Source organism: Pinus tabuliformis, chromosome 6, assembly GCF_031772625.1.
Source record: "Pinus tabuliformis cultivar Carrire ecotype Pingquan chromosome 6, CPIR1, whole genome shotgun sequence".
Lineage (NCBI taxonomy): Eukaryota > Viridiplantae > Streptophyta > Pinopsida > Pinales > Pinaceae > Pinus > Pinus tabuliformis.
The window spans coordinates 2,099,563,756-2,099,589,236 of record NC_142292.1 but is presented as its reverse complement, the minus strand read 5'-3'; the positions used below and the strand labels follow the sequence as shown (position 1 = coordinate 2,099,589,236).

The 25,481-nt window shown below is 39.0% G+C and overlaps 1 protein-coding gene across 4 annotated transcripts in view; it reads right to left on the bottom strand.

Annotated features, from left to right (window-relative positions):
* Positions 1-2,342: 2,342 nt before the first annotated feature.
* The window catches only part of LOC149267640 (uncharacterized), a 38,955-nt gene continuing 15,816 nt past the window's right edge, over positions 2,343-25,481 (bottom strand). Inside the window, exons 2-3 of one of the 4 annotated variants that reach the window (XM_089433778.1) lie at positions 3,151-3,428; positions 2,343-3,018 (exon numbers count right to left, since the gene is read on the bottom strand). The gene's annotated coding sequence lies outside the window, so the exon portion shown is untranslated. Of the gene's footprint in view, positions 3,429-25,481 lie in introns of all 4 variants that reach the window. The other 3 variants (XM_089433780.1, XM_089433774.1, XM_089433776.1) reach the window with 3 other exon arrangements.

Below are 25,481 nucleotides of genomic sequence, written 5' to 3'. Positions count from 1 at the left end.
AAATCCTCAAATATTCAAGTCATCTATAATATTGCATGTAGTGGGCTTCCCACTCGTGTTTGACATGGGGACTCATTCCCAAGGGTGCGAATGCAATCATTTCCTTGTTGAAGAGTCACTGAAAGAGGAATGTCCTTCTAATTGATCTAGCCATTTTTCAAAGCATTTGCAATTATTTTTCCTCCAAAAAGAGGAATATTGAAGTTAACTTGTGCCTTAAAGGACAAGGTTTCTCCAAAAGATCTACAAGTTGTCCAATGGATCAATCTAAGTTGGGTGTACTTGTGTACAATCACTACATTAATTGACAATTGTGTAGCTTGAAGTCCTTGACACTCATTTTGTGTAGCTTGAAGTCCTTGATACTCATATTTGCAAACATGGAATGGAAAGCATTCTTGCACATAATAGTCCCAACCCTAGTGCAATATGAATAAATATTGTTTACTAGTCAACATAGCTTCCCAAAGGGAAATTCTCTTCCTCAAGGGCACCTACAAAATTCCCCTAATTGGATCCTCCTAAATCCTCACATATTTCAAAGTCATCTATAATATTGCATGTACTACATGGGGAGTCATTTCCAAGGGTGCAAATGTAATCTTTTCTTTGTTGAAAGAGTCATGAAATTGATGCCCTTCTAATTGATCTAGCCAATTTTCAAAGTATTTGCAACTATTTTGCCTTCAAAAAGAGGAATTAGTTAACTTGTGCCTTGAAGGACAAGGTTTCTCCAAAAAACTCTGTTTGTCAAAGGCGCTTCTATGACAGCATGAAGTCATTGAATGGTTTACACAAATTAGCCTATTTCATCTCAAACCTATGCTTGCTAATTTTTTTACTTTTCCAAAGTTATGCTAGGCATCATCTTTCTTCTCCTCAATTTTAGAGTTGTACATCTACCTGCTAACTTTTGCCTTAAGGAAAAGGTTTCTCCAAAAGAATTACTCGTTAAAGGTGCCTTTATGACAGCTAGAACTCGTTGAATGGTTAAGGCAAATTAGTCTATATCAACTTGAACTTATGCTTGCTAATTTTCTACTTTTCCAAAGTTATGCTAGGTATCATCTTCCTTCTCCTGAATTTTAGAGGTGTACATCTACCTTCATTTCGTATGAATTGGTAAGAATTTGGCATCACTTAGAAGCTATCTCGATTGATCTAGTCTATAGCTGATATTGTCTCTCTAGTATACTCCTTTATACTCTAATACCACAAGTATGCCATAATGAAATTATATTGGCATAATTATAAAATTCACTATGGTCGTCTCTCTAGTATACTCCTTTATACTCTAATACCACAAGTATGCCATAATGAAATTATATTGGCATAATTATAAAATTCACTATGGTCAAGACAAGGGGTCGCAGTTTAGGGAGAGCATAGATGACCCAACCAAATTCCATTGGAATTAAAAGAATAAACTAAAACTCCAAGGGATAAACAAGGGACCCTAGGGTACAAGACATATGAAAACCCCCAATGTAGGATAAGTATAGAAAATATTAAAAAATTAAGTCAAGTTATTATCAATGAATCATGATTATAAATAATCATAATGCTATGTCAAATTTAAAACTCAAATAAGTGAATCCATACATTGTACAAAGATACGTCCATATTGTATACATCACAACCTGAGATGATATAAATGTTCCAAATGATAAGAATTTGAATCAATATGGCCTTAGATGCATAAACGATCAGCCATCATACATGACAAAATTAAATTAAAATAAAAATGACCATGTTAGGATTATATATCAAATAGCATGTACAAAATCTTCTTCTTCCACATGTTGCAACAGTTCTTCGACATCTTCAAGCATGCCTTGCCTTCTCTTGAATAACAAATAAAATTTAATGGCTTTGAAAGCAAACAGGAGAATTTAAAAACAATAGTTTGTCCCACCAAACAAAAGAAAAAATGGGAATAAAAAGAATTTCTTTGAATGTTTTAGGTTAAAAAGCTCCATAGATGTTTCCCATCCCCGAGATACTGCTAAGGCAACTCCTTTGAGTAGGGGAGAACAAAAAAACACTTGTGAGTCAATACCCTGTCCCCATTAGGTAGCAATCATAGGGTACACATCACCAAATACTACCAGCAAAATATTACCTACATATTTCACTAATGAATGTTGCTGGGAATTTTGAACACTTTTCATAGTTAAGATCCAACTACAGAGAAGCTGGGTTCATACACTCCTGCCTATCTGATGTTTGTCATATTTACAAACTGTACAATACCAATGGATCTTCAGCAGAAGCTTCCCTCAATCACTTCAAAACGGCTAAATAACATGGAGAAATGGAGGCGGCCTTTTGTTTGAAATGGGTAAAACTAGAATTGGATAGTGGTATTAGACTTTAAATGAAAAATTATGGCAACACAGTAACTTGTCACCTGTATTTAGATTTACAAAGACTCATAAGCCAAATTGAATGCAATAGACGTTCCTCGCAATTGGATCACTCAATTGTCTCATCAACCAGTTAATGTGATTTTTTAAACCCATTAAAACTTCAATCACATGCATTACAGACATAGGGGCCTGTCCACTTTTAATCTCAAAACTGAAAGAGAGCAGCTAGACTTATTACCCCTCTTATCATTGATTTATACTGAATACTATTTGTATCAAGCTTTCTCAATCTGTTGAAGCTTGCATACGTAATCCTCCATATTTTAATACCTTGCTTTTCAAGACCAATAATACCAAGATGGATTTCAAGGGCCATACAAGTAGTTACCTTAATCCAGGCGTATGAAAGGTCTACACAACAGAAAAGGCAACCTCAGATGTAATGTAGATGATCATTACCCATCAGAAAACTCAAAATAGGCTGCAATCAGATTTATAATTTTGGCAGCGAAGACCCTACAGAAACATGTTTCTAAGGGAATCTGTAAGGTGTCCTTGATAGCTTTGACCCTTTTTCAGTCATTTAAACAACTAGCTAATGTTTGGTGAAGCTGCAGTCACTTAATTTCAACTTTCCTGCAGAAATATGCTAAATCATAGAAAATGCATAGGCACTGCAATCAGCATATTTTACTGCTAAAAATATCTAGTAAAATTCATGAACAATTCCTGAAATCTTTTTAATGAAATGGTATATTCTGCTCACGATAGGGATCCAAACCTGAATGACTGACTGGAATCCTTTTACCAAAATCATCAAAACTTTTTAAGGGCCCTAAAGAGGAAGTCCTTCAAAAATCTGCAAGAAGTTCACCAATACACTGCTTTTTCTCTGCTAGAGTGAGCAAACTTCGGCCACTTTCAATTGCCAAAAAGTATCGACAGCAGTCAAAGAGCCCGACCTGTGAGCCTGGTGGAACAGAATCAATCAAAAATGAAGTGCCGGCCATAACCCTCGAAGCAAAACAGGTAGAACAATGCTATGATACACATAAGAACCTGAAACATTTGGAGATCAGGTAGACAAACATGAACATCTGCAAATATAAATCTAGGCCATATGATGCAAATAAAATACAGACTACAATCATGAAGATCAAACAAGGAACCAATCAATCATCAGATAACAGCACAAGAAGCAGCCTATTTGAAAGATATATCTCACATCTCGAAATATGTTGACAGGAACAAGACCTTGAGTAAGAACGATTGGCAAAAGATAAATTTGATTACAAGAATATTGTTTTGTGGCTAACGATCATATGCAGGAAGAGTAGATGAAACAGAGAATGTGAAGTGATGAACTCACAAACATCAGAAAACCAGCAAACATGAGATCCACTGAACAGCAGAAACAGAGAATGTGGTAACCAGAGATAAGAGAGAAACAATTGTCAGGCATGCATGGAAAAGAAGGAACCGCCACTGAACAATTGTTTACCAAAAAGTGTCAGAAATGGGCACTATTACCCATCCATATGCATGGGTAACCCTAGGAGAATTTTTTCCCCTATGATGCAAATTTCCAGTTAGTAGCTACACATATTCTTCATTTCTCCACAGCAGAGATCATTGTAGAGATGATGACAGCATTCTCCACATACAGCAGCCCCTTAAATGCCCCCTCTTATATATCATGCTCAGCTCACTCACCTGATCAGCATGCTCATCTGATGGTGGTGATTCAACACACAGGAGGTACTTGAATAATTGATTCATACAAAGTGTTTACATTTAATGTATTAAGCATTTGACTATGGATCATAGGTAGAAGTCAAACAATGAATCATGATGCTTGGATGTTATGCCTGTTGCCTTATTTCACCTTGGTGGTTATCAATTCATACCTGTCAAGTGTAAGCACTCTGGGGCTATTTTTTTAGCCCTAGATTTCGATAGTGTGAACATATCCTTCCATACTTAACACTTCCCATTTGTCCCTCTTCCCGCTGTCCTACCTTTTGATTTGGTTGTTGTCAATTGCCAGTGAGTTAAAATTGGCAACTAGGGCCAAACTCCATATGGGTCACCTTATTTATGACCGCTGATATTTTTTTCGGGTTCCTCTCTCCAAGAGGTGTAGGATTGATATAAAGATCATCCGATTCCGACATGTAAAAATGAAGATATGAATTTATTTGTATTATTGACAAATTGTCAAGGTCAGCCAGTGATCAAAACAGGGATTTTTACCCCCAGTTCATCCTCAATGTTGCATATAAAAGGAAGAGACCTCAAGGCATTATTTCATCATCTCATCTCATCATCTCTCTCTCTCCTCACTTGATTGGGTACGCTGATCTGGGCAGCCTTCTCTCACACATGCGAAGGAAGGAGGATGTTTTCTGTTTAGCTGCGTTGACCAGGTTGACTGAAGTTCAGAGGCTGCTGTTTTGGGCTGCATTGACCAGCATTGACCTCCCTTTGACTACACTTTGGGTGTGGCATCTTCTCCTTGGCAGGCCACATATTTGGGCACAGAAACCGAGGTGATCTGACCTCTGGTTTGGCCAGCATTGACTGCCCTAGTTGCTCGCTGCAGTTTGACTTCAGTTGACCAGATGTTGACTGAACTTTTCGGGACTGTTTTGGACTGTTTGGATTTGCTGTTGGAGGCTGAAGTTGACTAGGTTTGACCGATCTGCTTAAAGGAAGAACTCTGCCCTGTTTGACCAGCATTGACTTGTATGGTTAGGGCTTACTGCTGTTGTCATAAATTATCAGATTTGTAAAAATGTACTATCTCTCTCTGCTGAGCTATTGAAGAATATAGGAAGAATTGATCAAGGGTTTCCCCACATTGGGGTTTGTCCCTGGCTGGTGCCACATCTTGTGTCCTCTTGTCTTGGCTTGTCTTCTACTGTTTATGTTTATGTTCTCTCTGCATTTTACTATCATGCTGATGTGATTGCTGAACTGAACATTGATATTGGGCTAATAAACAAATTGAAATAAATTGCTCTTAAGCATAGAACATACCAAAAATTAACATGGTATCAGAGTTGAGGTGAAGACAAAGCCCAAGCAAGAGTGAAAGAGCAATCACCAAAGATAGTTGGACAAGGACAAAAGGCTCAATGGGTTCCTCATCCCATTTCCCGGCTGAAGACAAGCTTCGTGAAAAGTCTGACTATCATGGATGGAAGATGTCTCTTGATCTAACATTGGAAAAACAAGAAGTGTTGGATTATGTGAGGGGTAAAATCCCTGAGCCTCCTTCAAATGCACCGGCTACTACAAACCAAATTTTAATTCTCCAAAATAAATTAAAGAATATTAAGAAGGGCAAGAACGAGGATATTCAATCCTACTTCTTAAGGACCACTGAGATCAAGAATGATCTTTTGTCGATTAGAGAGGTCATTCCTGACAAGGAACTTACTATCACTACCCTTGGAGGACTCCCACTCGAGTGGTATATATTTAAAACCACTATTCTCAATAATGATCGAATTCCATGGTTTGAAGAATTAATGTCGAGATGCATTCAAAAAGAAACAAGAATGGTGGAGCAAGAATGCCTTCTAATATTTCTCCGCTCATTCCAAAAGGAGAAATAATGCATGGTCTAAAGGTCATTTCAATGGAAACCTGGATTAAAGGGTGGAAGGAAGGGCAAGTGCTTTGTTTGCAATAAGTTTGGCCACTATGCAAGGGAGTGTCCAAATAGCAGGGACACATCACATGATGATGACCACAATCATTCTAGGGGCAACTTCAACAACAATCAAAGGAATGGCAAGTTCAATGGCAAAGGAAAAAGGAATGCTAAAAATCAAGGAAATGGTCAACCATCCAAGAAAGCAAGGAACTCCAAGTATGAAGAATCAAATGTTGTTAACAATAAGCAAAAGGAATACTATCTTATATCGGCCCTCTCCACTACCTCTCCTTCGGACACTTTGGGGAATTGGCTAATTGATAGTGGTGCCTCAAGGCACTTCACTGGATACAAGGAAGCTCTCTCTAATCTGATAAAGAAGAAGACAAACTTGGAGATTATTCTTGGAGGCGATGTCACCTATTCTATGAAGGGAGTAGGGAATGTTACCCTTTAGAATCAGGGTAACACGATTCATTTACAAGAAGTTCTAATGTACCTGAACTCAAGAAGAACCCAGTGTCCATTTCGGCAATGGAAGACAAAGGATACAAGGTGGCACTCATCGATGGAAAGGTACGTGTTTGGAAAAGGAATTTTAAAAATGTTTTTACTCTTGGGTTCCAGGTTGACACTTTGTATCAAGTTGGAGGAAGTCCATTGGGAGCCATGTCTTGCGACGCATCTCTACAATCTGAACTATGGCATCGGAAATTTGCCCATCTTCATTATAAGGCTCTTTCTGATGTGAGACAGATGGTGACAGGTATGCCCTTTGAACAAGAAGGTATATGTCCGGGATGTGCTGAAGGAAAACTTACAAGAGGACCATTCCCCTCTAGTAATAGCAAGGCCACCGATATATTGCAATTGATCCACTCCGACATATCTGATTGATCCACTCCAACATATCTGGTATGATGCCCGTAAACTCTTTGGAAGAATACTTATATTATCTCACCTTAACGGATGACTATTCTCGCAAGACTTGGATCTACTTCTTGAAAAAGAAGGATGAAGTGTTCACCTGGTTCCGTCAATTCAAAGCCATGATAAAAAAAAATCAATCCAAAAAGGGAATCAAGATATTGAGGATTTATAATGGCACTGAGTACGAATCAAATGAATTCCATGATTATTGCAAAGAAGTTGGCATTAAGAGGGAGACCACAACACCATACACTCTCAAGCAAAATGGTGTGGCTGAAAGGAAGAATTGTACTATTGTGAAAGTTGTTCGTGCCATGCTTCATGATCAAAGGCTTCTGAAGTTTCTATGGTCCGAAGCTGTGAATACCATCATGTATGTTCAAAACTGATGCCCTCATCAAGCATTGGACTCAAAGACTCCTAAAGAAATGTTCACTGGTAGGAAACCCGATGTTTCCCATTTTAGAATTTTTGGAAGAACCATATATTTTCATGTGCCGAAAGAGAAAAGAAGCAAATTGTGTGCATCTGGGAAGAAAGGAATCTTTATGGGCTATAGCGAAAATTCTAAGGGCTATAGAATTTATGTCGCTGGTCAAAGGGAAATCATGATGTCATCTTTGACGAAGATATGGCTCTCAACAAGATCAACAACCTTCCTATCCCAAGGAGGGACAAAGAAGTTGACACCAGAAGACAGGGTGAAAAAGAGGACGAGACGATGTCGAATGTTGATGAACCTTTGGATCCCATTGATCCTCCTCCCCAAGAGCCCTCCTCCTCCAAGAGACCCTCATGGCTTAGGGAGGCTCTCGAAGATGCCGAGAGACATTTTGCACCGAGGGGAACTTTCCATGAGAGCAAGAAGCCGAACAAGTATCAAGGATACTTGACCACCATGAGCATTATCATTCAAAATGAACCCTCATCATTTGAAGAAGTTGTGAAGCAACAAGTATGGAAGAATGCTATGAATGAAGAGTACGAGTCTATTATGAAGAATGATGTCTAGGATGTGGTCGCTAGACCCAGGACAAATCGGTTGTCACCTCTAAGTGGCTCTACAAAATCAAGCATGGAGCTGATGGAAGTGCAGAGAAGTTCAAGGCTCGCTTTGTTGCTCGAGGCTTCTCTCAAAAGGGAGGTGTAGATTACGATGAGATATTTGCACCTGTTGCCCGGTACACCTCCATCCGCTCAATCATAGCCCTTGCTGCCTCGCAAGGATGGAACCTACATCAGATGGATGTCAAAACCGCTTTCTTGCATGGTTCGATCAAAGAGGAAGTCAATGTGGAACAACCCGAGAGGTTTGAGGTTCATGACCAAGAATCTCATGTATGCAGGTTGAAGGCTCTTTGTGGCTTGAAGCAAGCACCTCAGGCTTGGTATGAGAGGATTGATAGCTATCTGATGAAGTTGAGATTCACTAGAAGTGAAGTCGATCCAAACCTTTACTTTAAGGTTGAAGATGATAAACCTCTCATACTGGTACTTTATGTGGACGACCTCTTTCTGACAAGTGGAGACCCTCTCATTCACAAATGTAAGAGGGAGTTGGCTCCCGAATTCGATATAACGGACCTAGGACTGATGCACTAATTCCTAAGGTTGGAGGTCTGGCAAAAGCCAGAAGAAATTTTCCTATCTCAAGGAAAATATGTTGTGAAGATATTGGAAAGATTTGGGATGGTGGACTACAAGCCTGTGACTACCTCGATGGAACTTAACTTCAAGAATTTATGTGGTAGTGATGTCGGACCTGAATTGGAAATACTTCTGAGTATCGTCAACTCATAGGAGCATTGATGTTCTTGGTGAACTCCCGTCCGGATATATGTTTTGCAGTTAATACGTTGAGCCAATATATTGTTGAGCCTCATCATTTACATTGGATTAGTGTCGGACATACACTGTCGGAGATGTGAGGTTGCATGGTTATTCGAATGTTGATTGCGTCCGCAGTGTGGTGGATCGCAAGAGCACTTTTGGGTGTTGTTTCTCTTTGGGTTCTGCTTCGATATCCTGGATGATCAGGAAGCAAAATTCGGTTGCCTTGAGCACCGTTGAGGCCGAATATATAGCTGAGTATGGCCTCCTGTGAAGCTATCTAGTTGAAGAAGCTCTTCAATGAGCTATTTGGACATGTGCTGGATACCACTGTGTTCCTCTGCGACAACCAGAGTGGGATAGGATTATCAGAGAACCTTGTATTTCATGATCGCTCAAAGCACATAGATATCAGGGACCACTTTATCCGGGATATGGTACAACAAGGAGCAATAAGGCTCCATCACATTGGCACTGATGAGCGGGTCGCCGACATTCTGACAAAGCCCCTAAGAAAGGTCAAATTCTTGACTTTCCGAGAACGACTAGGAGTCGTGGAGAGACACTCTTATGAAGGTCATGTATGATATGGACATAGAGCTCTAGGAGCTCCGGAGGGACTGGGGTACTCCTTGGTGTGATGAGCAACTATAGGGTGAGTGGTTCAGCATTCCCTAGTGGTTTGTTGTGTACAGGGTGAGTGGTTCAGCCCTCCCCTGTGATACCCCATGGCGACATGTAGGCAAGATAAGTGGTTCATCCTTCTCCTGTTGAGACATCCTACCCATGCAGCCCAGGACTCATGGTAAGTACCTCTCATCTGGCCAATGAGTAGGGAAATGAAGATAGGGACCATAGTACTACCGATGGACGCATCGTGAACCACTGTACTCCCTATGCTAGGATGACCTATATTGATCTGGGATCAATTGGAATTGAATTCGGGTCAGTAAGAGTGGTATGAGACACTCTCTTTTGATTGGAACTGACTTCGGGTCAGTAAGAGTGGTATGAAACACTCTCTTTTATCTAGGACTGACTTCGGGTCAGTAGAAAATGGTATGATACATTCTCGATCACTTCTTCTTCATAGTTCAGCAGCACAGTGCATTGATGGCAGAGATAGTACCGACTGGTAGATAGATTAGAAGATGGAGTTCTCCCTAGTTGAGAGGGAGTGTTATAATTGGCAACTAGGGCCAAACTCCATATGGGTCACCTTATTTATGACAGCTGATATTTTTCTTAGATTCCTCTCTCCGAGAGGTATAGGATTGATCTAAGGATCATCTGATTCTGATATGTAAAAATGAAGATATGAATTTATTTGTATTATTGACAAATTGTCAAGGTCGGCCAGCAATCAAAACAGGTATTTTTACCCCCAGTCCATCCTCAACCTTGCATATAAAAGGAGGAGACCTCAAGGCATTATTTCATCATCTCATCTCATCATCTCTCTCTCTCCTCACTTGATTGAGTATTTGATCTGGGCAGCGTTCTCTCACACGTGTGAAGGAGGACGTTTTTTGTTTAGTTGCGTTGACCAGGTTGACCGAAGTTTAGAGGTTGTTGTTTTGGGTTGCGTTGACCAGCGTTGACCTCCCTTTGACTGTGCTTTGGGTGTGGCATCTTCTCCTTGGTAGGCCGCATATTTGAGCACAGAAACCAAGGTGATCTAACCTCTAGTTTGACCAACATTGACTGCCCTAGTTGTTCGCTGCAAATTGACTTTAGTTGACCAAACTTTAAATGAACTTTTCAAGGCTGTTTTGGATTGTTTGGGTTTGTCATTGGAGGCCGAAGTTGATTGGGTTTGACCGAGCTGCTTATAGGAAGAATTCTACCCTGTTTGACCAGTGTTGACTTGTATGGTTAGGGCTTTACTGTTGTTGTCATCAATTATCAGATTTGTAAATCTGTACTCTCTCTCTACTGAACTATTGAAGAAAATAAGAAGAATTGATCAAGGGTTTCCCCTAATTGGCATTTGTCCCTGGCTGGTGCCACATTTTGTGTCCTCTTGTCTTGGCTTGTCTTCTACTGTTTATGTTTATGTTTTAACTGCATTTTACTATCATGCTGATGTGATTGCTAAACTGAATATTGATATTGGGCTAAGAAACAAATTGAAGTAAATTCCTCTTAAGCATAGAACATACCAAAAATTAACACAATGTTAGTTCCTTGCTTATCTTATCCTATGAGAAGGGGGCTTGGAAATGCCTAGAGGTTGATGCAGCGACAAAAAAGAAAAAGAAAAAGCATGTCCCAAATGTTAAAATGCAAAATATAGGCGAGGGATTAATTCTACTCAAAAGCCAACTTTACTTGAGCTCTACCACCTACTGTGAGAGCCATCACCCCCGTCCCATCCATATAATGGTCTATCAAAGTAAAGTGACTAAAAAGAACATCACAACCCTATGAGCAATGATATTCCCATACTCAAAGGGATATTCAAAGAAAAAACAATGAAGCTTACAAAACAAGCTAATCAAAATAAAGTAAAAGGCTAATTAAGGGGTCGAAAAAGCAATGTCAGGGAAAGAGTGACTCAAGTACTACAAGCACTCCCTCTACAAAGGTGCTCATGGACAAAGGTCATGCATAACCCATGTATAAGACTATCACACCACTTATGAAGTCTACGCTTAACCATATCACTTATAACATTCACCTATCATTGTCATTTGGAAGCACCTAGTAAGGTTGGTTATAAACCTCTCATACCTAAATATGGAAACTTTCATAAGGCCATAAGCTAGTGTGAAATTTGAAGAAGATACCTAATGTTACTTTGACTATTGTACTCGTGATGGATTGATCTCACTTGATTCATTGAGTCATATTTGATGACACTACACATCTTTTGATGGACATTAGAGCTTTCATGATGAGTGTTGGACATTATAATAACTTGGCACACATCTTGACATACTCCACCATACATTGGACCATGGATGTTCTACCCAAGAGCTGAGATGTTGCACACATGAGCTTGACTTGATGATAAGCATGGAGCTCTTGATGACATCACACTCTATGCGTGATGTTGGACTTGATGATGATGGTGCACCTCTTGATGATGAGATACGACCTTTTTCGATGAGGAGGCTCCTTTTAAGAAGAGATGTCATCTGCAGGATTTGCTCCAGATAGTGGAGATAATACTACCTTCTTCACTCGCATGTGAAGATTTGGAGTGTGTTTTTAATGTTTTACCATTGTATTTTCATTTCATGGCTATTTTGGGGGTCAGCTTTAGACCTATCCACCTTGAATCAACATTTATTATGTTTTAAGGGATTTTAAGCTTAATTGAGGTAAAGTGCTTGGTTTCCCTAGCATAAATAGGGGAGTGCTTGCCTTTTGGTTCAGTGCTCATTGGAGAGAGATTACTTCTCTTGGATACTCGTCTTTTTCTCTTATTCGCTGTGACTTCTAGGAGACTCTGTGATGTGAATGATTCTCTTTTCATGGATGATTGTTGGCAAACTTTGATGATAGATGCTATTCAAAGTGAATTACCTTCTTCTATGTTGTTTATTGTTGATGGATATTGGAGCTTTGCAGGTATTTCTATCTCTTTATTTTCCTTAAACAAGGTTTTCATCAAGTTCTTTAAGGTGACCCGAGTTAACCCCTCTCCCTTATTTGTTTTCAAAAACAGGACAATATGGTTAGAGCTCTAAGGGGCACAAGTTAGTCTCGCTTAGTTCTTTGACCCTACATCCATCTCAGTTCTTCCAAATTGTTATTCCTAAACTTCATTGGCCTTAGATGGATTGATTAGGACTAGGCTTATCTCTTCTGTCAATCATTTATACATTTTAAAAAATAAAAAATAAAAAAATTTACGGTGAAGATTTAATTACAGAAAATTATACATTTTTAGCATTTATTGACTTAGATGTTATTATCCTAGCATTAGATATTCTTTGGAATATATCAGAAAAGCAAAAGTGACATTTTAAATGTATTTTCCAACCATAAATTAGGTCTGACGTTTAGGCTTTAAATTGTTGTTATACATCTTTCAAACACAAAAGAATGGTCGTAGTTAATTATCTTGTTTACTTTTATTTTTAACCTTCATTTTTCACTTTATTATCATAGTTTCAGGGACTAGCTCTGCTGCTGTTATAGATTAGGCTATTGCTGCAGCTTTTGATTTTACATGCTACTTTACTTCAGCAAACTGTGAAATTTTCATTGTGGGTGTTTAGGGACCTTCTATAAGCCTTTATTGGTTAGCCTAAACCTCTAGAAGAGCCATAAGACCCTTTGAACTCAAATCTGGACATTACTTCCAAAATCCACCATAAATGTTGATTGTTTGATCTCCTAGATTAGTGGTAATTAGCTCCTAACTTAGTTTACCTAGTCCATTTGATCCCTAAGATCTGCTAGTGAAGTCTCCCTTGGTTTAACTATGCTATCTGATCCCTACTGTTGTATCTTTGAAGACAGTTCTAGACTCGGGAACTGTGCCAAAGCACCTAAGTGAGGGATTTACTTTAAATGGATGACCAATGATTCAAACCATTCACACTTGTACACTCCAAAAGCTTCAGAGATTTTTCAAAGTGCTGATCTTCAATACTAACAGCATATAATTCTTTAATTGATTGTGACAGATGAAAGGAGAAGATATTTGATAATTAAACATTCAACCTGAATACTTAATTTATCGGATATAGTAGAAACATGTAGAAAAATTTCTACAGCCAACACATGTATACTCAAGAGATGACAGAATGCAACAATTTAATGATGCAAAGGTACTAATTTAAACAATCTGTGCAATTAGCTATTCTCAGTAATGATTATAACTTTGCAGTGGGCTTTCAAGGAAGTCAATCTTCAACTTAGCCTTACCCTAACTCCGATGTTACCTTGAACATATGATGAAAAACAGAAATGATTACACAGGAAAAACTCATATGAACACAAATATTGATAAAAAGATCAAAAGGTTTAAAGAATATTTCAATAACATAAATTTTGAAGTATAAAAAGGGTTATTATAAAAGGTAAGTAAAGGTGGTAATATTAAAAAAAAAAAAAAAAACTTGTTATATTTCCAAGCAAGTGTATCTCATACAAAGAATATATAAAGTTTATAATCAAAGTTTTATTGATGAAGTTCATCTTGACAAGCAAAATGACATCTAATAAGGAATTGAAAGAAGGAAGATTTCCGGAAACTTCAAGTAATTATGCTTCGGTGCTATTTAGAATTAAAAGGTCTATTGGGGATTATATATTTATATCGCAATTCTCAATTCAAACACTATGGAACAATCAAGGTGGGTTCACCCTGTATGGAAACTTTGAGATCCTTTATCTTAAATACGAAAAGGAAACTTTCAACATTTTCCTACAGGAAGAAGAAAATAACACTCCAGGATGTTACACTAAAGCCAAATTCAGTAACACCAGAAGACATACAAGATATTTCAAAAATAATTTTTCAAGGTAAAAAAGTACTACAAAATATGCAAAGAGAAATTGACAAAATCACCACTGACAAAAATGAAGAAGTTTCTCGGCTTAAAGACCATAGTGAAAAATAACTGACGCAAATTAAGAAGCTTAAGAAAAACAAGAAGTCATTAGAAAACAAGGTACAACAACTTATCGAGAAGGAAGCATCAAATGTAGAAATTCAAGTTGACGAAAAAACAACAAATACCAATCCAATCAATATCACAACTCAAGAAGAGGACAAACTAGTTGAAGTAAAGATGTACTCAAAAGTTGCAGTTCCAACAACAAAAGATTCAAGTGAAGATCTAGAAATTAACCATTCAACTTCCATAGCTAAAGGAAATCAAGTACTTCAAATAAATCAAGAAAACAACACAAACAAGATAAGGGAAAATCAAATCACTAGAATTCCTTATCGACATCCGAATCACGAGAGTAGACAACTCAATCAAGCTACATATTTAGAACATAAACAACACCTATTTAGACATAGACAACAAACTGATGTTCCAAAGAATAGTAATGTCAGTACAATCCACTCATGTGATAACAATTCTTCACAAATTTCCAATCACCACAAGATTCCACAGAAGATTAATTTAGGATGGTCTGATCCCTTCTCAATGCGACATTTTTGTTTATCAGTAAGAGGATCATATCAACTTCTATCAACGAAGATGACAATTCCGAGACGAGAAGACATTTGAAAAAAAAAAAAAAGAGATCAAACCTTTTCATCAGCAAGCTTTGAAGACAAAGTTTTTTAAAATATATATAAACAATATAAATATAAATAATGATGATAATTGTAATAGTGATTAGTTATTAGTAATTAGCACTTAAGAGGCATGTCTAAATGGGACATGACCTTCCATGAAGAGGTACCTGCCTAGGGTATATAAGCAGACCCTCGCTCTGCTTATAGAGTATTTAACTTGAAGAACGGACTTTGTTCGTTCCACCATTGATTATCTTCATTATTTCTAGAAAAGTAAAATGATGTTTCTTGGCTCTCTCAAAGGATTAACCCTTCTTACTTCAAATTACAACGCATATATAGATTGTAATTCAAAAATTCTAATTTAATACAGTCTTTTACAAAAAATAAAAAATTTATCCAAAATCATTTGGATATTCCCAACTAATACAACTCAAGGTAGGAATTATGAAATTGATTGTGGAAACAACACACTATTCGAGGATGTTGTTTGTAATTGTTGCCTTGAAATTTGATTCTACTAATTCTGTTGATTTTGTCCCTATCTTTTTTGCCATGCCACCTGGAAACCTGCTTTAAGTTTACTCAAGAAGTTCGAGGAACTTATCCCATTTCTCATCATTTGGACATGAAAACTTGAGTACAGTCTTGTAAGATTCATCCACCTCGGTGTATTTTTCAAAAGTTTGCTAAGTGGTAAAAAGATGATAAACCTCATGTAAAAAAACAAATCATTTTCTAAACCTTCAAGAAAAGTTATGCCACCAATAATTCCTTTTACTTTAGCAAACTTTGATTTATCTTTTGTTCTGTCATGTAACTTGTATTGGTACTTTTTAAATGGCATCAACTGGCCACGAGAATCTCTTAAGGATGGTAGTCCCCTTGCTGAAGGATAGAAAACTTTCTATGGAACTTTTTGATTTGAGCTTCTAAGTTTTGGCATTTATATTCTAGCTGTAACGTCAAATTCATTTTTGTTAACACCTTTCTGACTTCTAGGATTGCATATGTTCTGTCTTCAATTCTCATGTCTTCAAACTCATATTTAGTTTTTGAATTTAACACTTTAATGATCCTTGTTGCTTCTCCAAGTTTGTGGTCCAATTCTTCTTTGATCTCTGTTATGGCTACTTTTGCTTTGTGCACCAACTCTTCCTTTCAAAAATAATCTCAATAGATGTCCGCAAGTCTGAAATGGTTGAATTGATATCAATCCAGATTTTCTCCTTGGCTTCTGATAATGTTTGTGCACTAGTTGATTCATCTGTATACTTTTCAAGTTGTTTAGTAAGCTTGAAATTCTTTTGTACTTTTGAGATGTATGTAGCTTATGCCTTAAGTTTATTGTCTTCCATTCTTTGCAGTGATGCTTTTAGTTTCTCGATTTCAACTTTGCTTAATGACAAATCTCCCATAGCTTTTGACAATTGTTCAGTGGTTTCTTGGTTGGATGACTCTATCTCTGTTGTAGAAATTCTTGCACTAATTCGTTGTTTTTTCTCTTTGAAGAGTTTTTCCATATCTACTTCCATCTTTTGAATCTGAAAATTCTGCTTAGCAATCATGCGTAACATATTTTCTTTTTTTCTCTAATTGCCCCACTTCCTGAGCTTGAGGGTGCTCTATTGTTGGTAATTTGAGTTGTTTTCTTAATGCTTAAATGTCGACATTCCTATTTTTAATAATTTCCAAGTTCATCAACCTGTGGGAGCTTGATCGTGTTGAGAAATCATGTTGGTACAGAAGAAGGGTGGAACCTGGAGGCCTTGTATTGACTATCGGGCGCTAAAGAAGATCACTATCCAGAATAGGTATACAATCCCATAGATTGATGACCTTTTGGACAAGCTCAAGGGTGCCAAATACTTCAACGAGATTGAATTTAAGTTCGGTTATTAGCAGGTACCAATTGAACCATTTGATGTGAACCATGTGATGTGTGGAAGACCGCCTTCAAATCCAAGGAGGGCCTTTTCGAATGATGGTCATGCCTTTTGGGTTGACAAATGCCCCTGCAACCTTCATGTGTCTGATGGACGACATCTTGCAGCCCTTCACCAACTCGTTTGTGGTGGTGTACCTGGACGACATCTTGATCTTCAGCTGGAGTTGGGAAGAGCACATACACCATATCCAACAGGTCCTCCAAACCCTGCAACAGCACAAATTGTGTGCCAATTTGGAGAAATGCACTTTTGGTATGACCCGGGATCAATATCTAGGGCACATCATTGATGAGCGAGGTGAGCATGTCAACCAAGCCAAGATACAAGTTATTCGGGATTGGCCAGCGCTAACGACTCTAACAGAGCTCCACAACTTTTTATGTCTTGCAAATTACTATCATAGGTTCGTGTTTGGAGTCAAGTCACCAAGGGCGGAGCAAAAACAAAGTTCTTTTGGTATGAATCCCTACAGAAGGTATTTGTCAAATTGCAGCATCGCCTTTGCTCTGCACCAGTGGTGCTCACATTACCAAACCTGCAACAACCATTTGAAATTGAGACAGGCACCTTTGATTATGTTATTGGTGTAGTTCTTACTCAGCAGGGACATCCGATGGCATATCATGGTGAGACGCTTTCAGATACAGTCTGAAAGTATCCCACTTATGACAAAGAGATGTACTCCATTGTGCAAATCTACCGACAATGGAAGCATTACATTCTAGAGAAGGAAACAGTCATCCACACAAACCACTGACCCTTGTAGTTCATACAGACACAAGGAAAGTTGTAGAACGATCACCATCAGATATGGTCCACATATTTGCACATAAAGTACAAGAAGGGTAGCACCAATAATGTTGCAAGTTGTCTTAGACTACCACCGGTTATGGCGCTGACCAATATGATAGACTATGGTGGACACGAGACTTCGGGGTGGTCGCATCTTTACAAGAACGATCCAGAAATCAACAACACATACTAGATGCTCCTGAAAGGCAAGCAAGTTCCAAATTTTCACCTCCAGGGCGCATTGTTATGCCACCTAGGACACCTTTGTGTTCCTTCAAGTGAGCGTGCCACGATGATTTGGGAGATGCACTACAGTCAAGTCGATGGACATTTCGGAGTAGAGAAAATAGTGGCAATGTTGCAAAAGTATTTTTATTGGTTGAACCTTCAATAAGATGTTGGGAGGTACATCAGTTCCTGCACTGCCTACACAATCACCAAGGTTGTAAGGGACAATGCTTTCGAGCTCATTCCAACGTTCCTTGGCGTGCACCAAGTATTCAATGTGGACCGGTTGTGACCATACTTTCCCCTAATGTTGGACACATCTGACGTTGTTGAACAGCTGACACCAACAGAGCTCAACCCAAGCTGCATCAAACAAGCCACAGCTTACAAAATCATGGACACACGGATCAAGAACACTTGTCAACAAGGATCCAACTATATCAAGTTATCAAAGCAACTCCTTCACCGGGGCAAATGGTTCAACAAGGACTAGGTTCAACAGAAATTTTCTCACCTCATGGATGCTTTGCACGCAATGGGGACCATTGCTTCCTAAGGGGGGAGGACTGATCCAGGTTGATATTGGTGGCCACCCGCCTATTCCAACTAGACCTCCAGTCGCTTTCATCAGTTACCTTTGGTATCACAGCATTTACTATTTTTAGCAATTTTTCGGGTCTTGGATTTCCGGAATAGTTTTGACCCCCTAAACAACATCTTTTTCAGGTCCACAACAAGCCCATAGTAGTAGGCAGGGGCCTACCATCCTGTAGTACTCAAAGAGATCTTTCAAACGAGGTATCATACACGCCAAACGGAGATCATATGACCAAGTTACGACCCCAGGAAGTTGGCTGCCCAACTAACCCCAGCGAGGCCCACAAACTCTTGTCGTTCCATCAACTAGGGTTGGGGTATTGGTCGTTTATGGTTTCCCCTTGTTGTTCAATAATAAAAAGGCCCTTGAGCCTCATTGTAACATAGTTCAAAGGAATGTAGCTGCCACATCTCTTCTCCGAGATAAGCTACCACCACCCGAGCTAGTTTATTTCCATTCTATATGCAAGCATATTTCAATTCTTTGATATTAATGAAATGAAGTTTATTTCTACTACATCTCTATGTTTATGTTTATATCTGTATTTTGTTGTGTTCCTGTATAAGTCTGATCAACAATGAGGTTGAAGAACAAACTTACTGTGAGTAGCTGATGTATTTGAAGGATAATATGCAGTGTATTTGATGGGTCAAGCACATTGTGAACAATTGGGTCTAACAAAGATTTGAAAGAAGTCAAGTCACTTTGTGATGGAGGCAAGGGATTGCCACAAGAACAATAGACAAGGAGACATAAAGGGCTAAAGACTAAAGCACCATCTTTAGCAAGTAAGTCATGCATTATCTCTGTTTTGTGGGCAAATTATTAATCTAAAGAAGCAGCTCTCAAGCCATAATTTGATTACTATGTATACTAGCTATACTAATGATCTAGAGAGGCATGATCCCTGGTACAGGAACCCTGTGATTCATTATTGATGGACTCATCGAGCTTTGGGCTCAAATCCCTATGTTTTGCTTGGACCAAGGGGTGCCAAGTCGAGAGGCCTCAGAGTGCTGAACAAAGGCTTGTGTTAAGACAAAGTCTATGTATGTATACTTGGCTGCAAATTGTGGAAACAAGCCGAAAAGCCTCAAAACATTGAGAAGGATGAGCAGAGTTATCTCAGCCTAAGGAAGAGGCCAACGAGGGTTGTGTATTTTGTGTTGAGCAATTGCTAAGCGTAGATCGTGATGTCTGTTCACAAATAGAATTGTGAACAATGTGTTTCAAGGGCTAATATACAGTGAGATTGAGAAACAAACTTATTGTGAGTTACTAATGTATTTGAAGGCTAATATGCAGTGTATTTGATGGGTCAAACACATTGTGAGCATTCACAAATGGAATTGTGAACAATGTGCTTCAAGGGCTAATATACAGTGAGGATGAAGAACAAACTTACTGTAAGTAGTTGATGTATTTTAAGGCTAATATGCAGTGTATTTGATGGGTCAAACACATTGTGAGCAGCTGGGTTTAACAAAGATCTAAAAGAATTCAAGTCATTGTGTGATGGACGCAAGTGACAACTAGAGGAACAATAGACAAGAGGACCTAAAGGGCTAAAGACTAAAGGACCACCTTCAACAAGGAAGTCATGCATTGTCTCTGTGTTTTTGTGGGTAAATTATTGATCTGAAGAAGTAGATCTCAAGCCCTGAATTGTATAATATGTATACTAATAATATACTACTGATCTAGAGGGCCATGATCCATGGTAGAAGAACCCCATGATTCATTTACTGATGGACTAATAAAATAATCTATCTTTGGGCTCACATCCCCATGTTTTGCTTGGACCAAGGGGTATCGAAGCCCTATGCAAGTCAAAAGGTCTCAAACTGCTAGACAAGGGCTTGTGTTAAGATGCAACCTATGAATACTTGGCCACCGATTAAGGAAAACGAGCTGAGAGGCCTCAAAACATAGAGGAGGATGAGCAAAGGTATCTCAACCTAAGGAAGAGGCCAATGAGGGTTGTATTTTGTGTTAAACAGTTGCTAAGTGTAGATTGTGAAGTTTGTTCACAAATGGAATTATGAACAGTGTGCTTCAAGGGTTAATATACAGTGAGATTGAAGGACAAACTTACAATGAGTAGCAAATGTATTTGAAGGCTGATATAGAGTGTATTTGATGGGTCAAACACATTGTGAGCATTCACAAATGAAATTGTGAATAGTGTGCTTCAAGGACTAATATACAATGAGGTTGAAGAGCAAACTTACTATGAGTAGTTGATGTGTTTGAAAGCTGATATGCAATGTATTTGATGGGTCAAAGACATTGTGAGCAGCTACGTTTAATAAAGATCTTGTTGGACACCTAATCCTCAATGGGTTAGTGTGGAAGCCGAATAGATAAAGGAGTCCAAGAGACCTTGGGATGTGGAACCCAACGGTCACAATATGTACTATAAATGTTTATCAGTTGTTAATAAAAACTACATTCTCATGTTTTATCCTTCAGATTATTCTTGCTGCCCATGTGTGTTTAACATGGTATCAGAGCGGGCGATTGCTGGTCCTGCTCCAATTTAAGCCACTAATTTTTGTGGTCATTTTCTGTGAGTTTGTTTCTAAACCTCAGCGTTATCTAGACTCTCTGAAATCTGCAACTGTTAGAACGGACCTAAATTGGGCTCTCTGCCCCACTAAATCTTGCTATTAATCATTCACCTGCTGCTGCACCTTATTATAGCCTGCCCCAGGCAGTGTCATATACGTTTTTGATATTGTTTGCGCCCTCTATCAAGCCTGCGCCCTCTGTCAAGAGACCTGCTGCAAACGCTGCCTCTCTGCGTGTCTTCTGTGCATAATTTTCTGCACCCTGGGCTCTCTGCCATAATAATTTTCTACACCCTCTTCTCTGACCGACCTTTTTTATGCTGCGTTGCTCTGCTATAATATTTTCCTTGCATAATACCTTCTGGACGTTGCTAGAGGCGTTGGAGGAATTGTCAGTGGTAATCGTTGGAGGCAGACAAAAGAATCCTAATCCTGTCTTGCTCATCAGGATCAACTGATTTTAGTGCCAAAATATGGGATGTGTTGACAGGAGATGAGTTGCACTGTTTTGTGCACAAGCACATTGTTCGAGCATGTGCTTTTTCTGAGAGCGCAAGCCTTTTACTTCTAATTCGGATGCCAGAAGTGTGAGGGAGTACTGCATGAAGGACCACTACACGCTCGGTATTGGAACGCTGTTGGTATCAGAGCGCTATATGGTATCACACTAATGATATATACCTCTGTTGTATAGTTTTGTGTCCAGCGTTGTAAAATTTTTCAGTTTCAGTTGGAAATTAATGTTAGCAGTTTGTTTGGTCGCAGTAGTCATTGGCTTGATCCAATGGAATAAGTTTCAAAGTTTTTGATATGGTTGACCCATTCACGCTTGTGTCAGAATGTATAAGCTTAAACAGAAGACATAACTGCTTGGATGCAGCTGGACTCTTTTAATTTAATATATAAGCTTTAAAATAAGTCAATTGCTTGGATGCAGCGTCGGTATTCTAATTTAAATCTTAATATAAATGGCACTTGTTCAAGAGGAACAAGATCTCATTTAGTTAATTTGATACGGAGCCGACTAAATGTGTAGCAAGCCTCCCTGACACCGAGAGTTCTGGACTACACGGGTTAAAGAAATAAGTGATAACATTTTTGGCACCATCTTATTACTGCTCTGTTTCGAGTTTGCTCTTGGTTTCAAAGCTCGTCTCCAGCGACCTCACCTGCTGGACACTCATCATCCGAGACCTCAAACTCACTCTCGTTACTTTGCATTCTCCACGCTACCCTTGACAAGATCAACCAGCCTCTAGGTGTAATGTTGTAGGGACAGATGCCATAAATAGAAGCACAGTTGAATTCGAGTGCTCTTTCTGTAATCTGAAGTCCGAAGTCATAAACAGAGCCGACTTTCCAATTCGCAGGCAGCAAATTGCGTCCAATCTACCACACCCAACTTCCCTCCGCGCCACTGGTAACCAATAGCCAGAACGACAAGGAAGGGGGGTTGGCCTTGCCCATCGAATAAATCACTGTTCACAATCTCCCAAAACTGCACTGTATTTGCGTGGACTCATATTGTACCATCCGGGCAACTTCAACAGCGGAAATCTCTGTTTGGCCTCCTTCGTACAAACACTTGAGAGCAAGAAAGTTCGGCTATTGAGAAGCCAAGCGAAGTTAAGGGAGCATTGTAGGAGCTTAGCGTTGCTCCCTCACGCGTCTTGGCATTGCAGTTTGTAATATCAGAGTTGGTGTTGCAGTATATAATATCAGAGTTGGACTCGTTGGTCGTGTTGCTCAGGTGTATATGTTGCATGTGTGTTAAACCTTTTTTCATCAAGTTAAACATTTTTTAAGACAGGGGTTAATATCTGAGAGGGCGTTGCGTTGTTGAGTTTGTTATTGGTAAGACTATGTCTTAATACCAATCTTGTGTTTGCAAAAAAAAAAGGAGGAAGTTGTGTTATGCTGAAAAAATAAATGATAATCAACCCCATAAAGTCCAAGGCTTCTATGTGTTTGTTCCTATCCAGACCTCTTTTGCAATTGCCAGAATTACGCTGAAACTGAGAAGTTCTGTAGCTGCAATTTGTGCAAGGACATGTCTGGACCAAGACTAGAGACCAAATCGAGTGGAATATCAGCCCATCTTGCTCATTGATTGAACATGGAAGCTGTTGGTGCAATTTGCATATGACTGGTACGAGTTTTAGAGTTAATAACACTGCTGGACATGGCCAATTAAAGGCTATTATGTATGGTTGTTGTCCCTGAAAGGAACTGATAAGTTGGAGACATCTTTGCTGAAGCTACATTACCAGTGAACTATTAACAAAGGTACTATTGAAATTAAAACACCCGTGGAGCTTATTAAGAAAGGAGACAAGGTTGGTTCTTCCGAGGCAGTTTTGCTTGGCATTTGGCCATTTTCTATGGATTGATTGTGCAGTCTGTATACAACAATGGTTCGGTATTTGATCATGATGTTCTTGATCTCACAGAGGATGATTTAATAGAGAAATTTATTGTTGATATTTCTACTGTGACAGCTCTTTCTAGTATTTGAAGGATCCAAGAAAGTTTGCAGTTGCTGCTGCCCCAGTTGTGGCACTGTATTTAAAACTCATTTTAGTTTCTGTCTACATATATATGCATTGATTCCTTGATTCATTTGCTGCATATTTATAAAGGATATTGCTATGTACTGTGAGTGGGTATTACTTTTCTGCATTGAATAGAACTTCAACATAAAAAGGGAAGTCTCAACTTGTGATGGTTTAAGGATGACCAACAACTCTGGAATGCTTAATGCAATTCCTAGAACTCTTCCAAAACTGGCAAGAAGCTGGAGTCTTCTGCTAGAGGAAGTGTTCTCAATTTTGTTCCTGGAATTCTTCCAAAACTGGCAAGAAGCATGTGGAGTTTTGTGATGATGCCAAACATGCAATAAAAGGGGTTGGAATAGTGATATTTCCACTCGAGTCAAGAGGCAAGATGGAAGCAAAGGACGTGTTGTGGGTGACAAAGCTCAGGTGGAGTTTGCTCTTAATCTCTACTATAGAGAAGAAGGGGTTATGTGTTGCTTTCCAAGATGGGAATGTATTAGTCAAACCCAAGGGATCTAGCTCCAAAAATTCTAAGTCACCCACTTGACCTATTGTTAGTTGCTTTTACAACTCATACAACTGCCTCCACTAACTAATGTGTGCCCTTGACAATCGTACAGCCTGCATTGTACAAACTCATGCACACTACTACTTTACTTAACCAATACAGTCACCCTCTCACCCAAGCGTACAAGCTCCACTAAATCTTTTGTGCCTCAATCTCTCACTGAGTTCTTTCTTATGTCTTTCTCCTTCACCTAGCCTTGCCATTATAATCTTGAGTTATTGACCAAATCAATTAACCATTCATCACTACATCCTCATAACCCTAATCTCTTAAAGATCGATGGTTGGGATAATTCCAAGTTGACAATCTCGATTCATCTAATTCATTAATTACTTCTTTCAAGACTCAAGTACTGATCAGAAAATGATCCTTGATGACTTTTAATGATCAAAAATAGAAGTCAAAGGATGCTCTTGGAAATAGTCTCATTGCGAAGATCTTTTCAATCTGAATCTACTGCAATTTAAATGGACCAGAATGGACTCCAGATGAAGGAGTTATTGTAAAATGAAAATTGTCCAATGTCCTTAGAAAAGGAGGCAATTTCATTAACCTTCAAACTATATTGAAAAATGTTGATTTTTGGTATAGGCCCACAGGCCAATCCACAGCTGTCACGTGGCCTATTCGGATTAGTCAAAGAGGAAATATCGCATCAGAGAAAGCCAAACGATGAGTTATCGGAGCCGGCCTTTGAAATAGTGCGATTGCAATGGTGCGATCAAACGTCAGCGGTTAGATCGGGTGTGTAGATCAACGATCAAGATCTGATCAGCGATCGCCGATCAGGAAAAGTTAAGTACCATGGAACCAGCGATAAGCCGACCGTCGATATGCCGACTTGCCAATGGGCCAATTGCGATGAAAGCTTTTTAGCCTTCGGATCGGAAAAAGAATGGACGGCGAAGATGCGAGCAATGATCACTGATCGGGGGAGCTTAAAGGCTGCAGACCATGGAAGCAGCGACCGCCGATACACCGATATGTGATAGCGCCGATCCGAGCAATCGGAGATCGGGGGAAAGCAAAGCCAAAAGAGAGCATTAGGTCGTTAAACCAAGCAATTGTGATATGCGATAAAGGCGTAGACCAGAAAGGTTTATGGACGCGATTTAATTCCGTTGGAGATCCGACTTGGCGTTCAAACAGCGGATTTCTTTGTATTTCTCGTATATTCGTTGATTCATGTTCAATTCGGGGTTTAGCCTTACGCAATGCGA